The 3181-nt window shown below is 33.0% G+C and overlaps 1 long non-coding RNA gene across 1 annotated transcript; it reads left to right on the top strand.

Annotated features, from left to right (window-relative positions):
• Nucleotides 1–850: 850 nt before the first annotated feature.
• Nucleotides 851–2823, top strand: LOC129230029 (uncharacterized). The gene is made up of 3 exons (XR_008581143.1): nucleotides 851–1078; nucleotides 1742–1939; nucleotides 2732–2823. It is a non-coding gene; the product is annotated as an uncharacterized LOC129230029 (long non-coding RNA).
• Nucleotides 2824–3181: the final 358 nt, after the last annotated feature.

The following is a 3181-nucleotide window of genomic DNA, read 5'->3' as shown; positions in this document are numbered from 1 at the left end:
GGTTAAACTACCATTGCCATTCAATTTCTTATGTGCAAATCCATCTAGATTATTAGTTTCAGCTGAAAATAGGTGCTATTGCTTTTCAAAGGAAGTGTCTGCTACTCCTCGATTTTTCTAGCAACCTTTGAAGTAACTTGGCGTGGTTTCAGACGGCCTCGATATTTGGCGATCACGTTCGCGTTGTTTTTTGGCAGCAACTGCTGCTCCTCGTGCTTTTTCTCAGCATTCTTTCCCATGTGGATAGTATTTTAATGATCTAATTATTGTAATTATGGAGAAATGATTTTTGAAGTAGGAGCGAAGTTTTCTTCATTTGAACAAATTAAAATACACCAATGTTTTTGGCGGGCGAGAGTGCCAAAAAAAGGAAATCCAAGTGAGTATAAGTTTTGTGTGTTGAACAGTACACCGAACTGACATGTAAGAAATTTAATCTAATTTTCTTACAAGTTGCTTCCTCTTTAAAAAAATAATACTACGTTGCATATATTAGCTGTTTTATAAGGTAATAAATGACTACATTGCTCAAAATGTGTCGGAATTCATTAATGAGCCTAAGTTTGCCGATTCTTGGTTTTATGAACCGTATTTAGTCACCAAAGAAGATTTCTGTTGTTTTTGGGACCTCGGTTTGGTGTATTTTTAATCAACATAAATGCAGCTTTCTGTTTGATGATACATTTATTGCATTAACTGCCATTTTTTATACTAAGAGCTCCTACAGCTCAACAGGCAATTAAAATAGCTATGGGTTATTATTTTATACTTAATGCTATTTGCTTCATGTAATATCTTTTCAATAATGTTTTTATAGCTCTTTTACTGTGTTATTCTTGTTGCACTGTAATGTTGGTATTATATTCCTGGCTCCTTTTTTCTTTTCATGGCAATGCATTACTGGTCCCGTTTTTGTGAGGCTACTTTTATCTTAAGATGGACAGCATTTTGTCGAGTGGATGTAAATAACAGCTAAATCGTTGGTGATTTTGACCTGGAGTTTATGGCAACTATGACGTTAGGCGACTGCAATGGTTTCACTCGCATGAACAAACGGAAAGTACCCAAGGATAATTTGGTAAGGCAAATTTAAATAATTAAATTTATTTTATGTTTCACAAAAGAACTAGATGAGTGCCCAAAAAAAAAACAGTATTGAAAACTTCAATTATTAAAGAATCAAATATGTATTTAAAAATTGATGCACCTAGTTAATCTATTACAAAATTGTTTCGCTCCGCCTTGCATGTGGATAATATGATTTGATGCCGGTAAAATGTTACAATGTATTTAATATTTCGTATTGAGGTGTAAATGATGTTTGATGCACTTTTGAATCCATTGGGAGACCTGGAATCCTATTTTCTAAAGTATTAACCTTGAAGTGGCCTCTATTGAAGCACTGATCACAACTGGTGTGTTTATCTTATTTGTCTGCAAGCACTCCAGGTTAAAATGCATTGTGTGCAAAGTGTTTCCCCGCTTGATATTTGGTATTCTTGATTTTTTTCTATGCACAGAAGGCAGAAATTCATATTAATTTATTATAATTGTTCTCCTTTTGGATGCTATTCTATACTGTTCATCTGAGTAAGTAGAAACCTGGTGTAATAGACAACAGAAATATAATAATTTGTTTATGAAAACAGGGAAAACTCATGCATTGCGTACTATTCCATTGTGATGCATTGTAATATTGTTGCATTTAAGATTTAAATTAAGTTGTTTTTTCCCCCCACAGTTAAAGAAGTATTTTGGGTGTGCAGCTTCAGAAACTGAATTCCTTACTGAATGGTACATGGTAGAGAGATTTGGCTTCATTTACTGTCAGTCATTTCCTCTGCTTGTACTTTTCAGTTTAGCCTGAGCCTGAAGAGTAACAACTGAATCAACAGAAGTATGGATCTGTACAATGTTTCAAGGGTTTTCATCTGTAGAGGTAATCAAGTAGAAAATCATACAACTTTAGACTTTAAAAGTTGACAAATGACACAAGCCTACATGAACTTTTTCCCATGTGTTCTAACTTTTGATTGTTTATTGATTTGTGTTCAAAAAAAGTTAAACAGAGTAAGCTATTAAAAACAGCTTGTTAACCTATTAAAACTATTAAATAAATGATTTAATTAGAAATAGATGAGAAATACAATACAGTTGACTCTATTTAACGACTTTCAGGGGACCACAAAAAAATCGTACTTAAATAGAATGCTTCTAAAACTGCAGTGGAGTATCTGGGACTATGAAAAGTCATTCAATAGAATGTCATTAAATAGAGAACCAACTGCAATTTGATATTTGAAAAAGTAGAAAAAACAATGCATTGTGTATTATTCCAGTATGATTATGATGCATGGTAATATTGGTGCATTTAAGTTTTAAATTAAGTTGTTTTTCCCCCGCAGTCCAAGAAGTATTTCGCATGTGCAGATGCAGAAACTCTAAATGGCACATAGTAGAGAGATTTGGCTTCATTTGCTGTCATTTCCTCTGCTTATGCTTTTCAATTTAGTCAAAGCCTGAAGAGTAATAACTGATTCAACAGAAGTATGAATGTGTGATATTTCAAGAGTTTTAATCTGTAATAAGTAATCAAGGAGGAAATTATTCAACCTTAAAATCATCAAATAACAAGTGTATATGAATTTTTTCCTTATGTTCTAACTTTTTTATTATTCATTGATTTGTGTTATGCAGTTGACTCTAACTCAAATATTTTTTTATTTCATAGATTTCATTGGGTCCCTAACTCTTGAGAAGGCTGTGGTTGCTTCCCGTAACTCAAAGGTTACAGCCGGTTTTTCAGGACTTTGTGATTGAGAGTTAACTATGTAGTATTTTGTCTACACATCTGAGGAGCAAAAGCGAACTGTGTTAGCTTTAGCTAACTGAGCTGTTAGCAAAAGATAACAGCTCAGGCTCATTGATCTTTTGAATTTACAGTGATTGACATAGTTAACCTAAATTAATTTTTACTGTGTATTTGTTAAGTAATTTTTATGCCTTCTGAAACCTCTTTACACACCCTTGATGAAAAAGTTACCCAATTTTACTCCATATAGAGATGTTTGGTGCTTCTTTAGATCACCTGTTTCTTTCATGTCTTGATATCTCTTACCCCATCTTTGTTAATAGCACCCATAATTGTTGTAAAATAGTTTAAACGAAAATTCAGAAAGTA

Source organism: Uloborus diversus, chromosome 9, assembly GCF_026930045.1.
Source record: "Uloborus diversus isolate 005 chromosome 9, Udiv.v.3.1, whole genome shotgun sequence".
NCBI classification, from domain to species: Eukaryota; Metazoa; Arthropoda; class Arachnida; order Araneae; family Uloboridae; genus Uloborus; species Uloborus diversus.
Note: the sequence above shows the minus strand (reverse complement) of the source record. Positions and strands in the feature narration are given on the sequence as shown.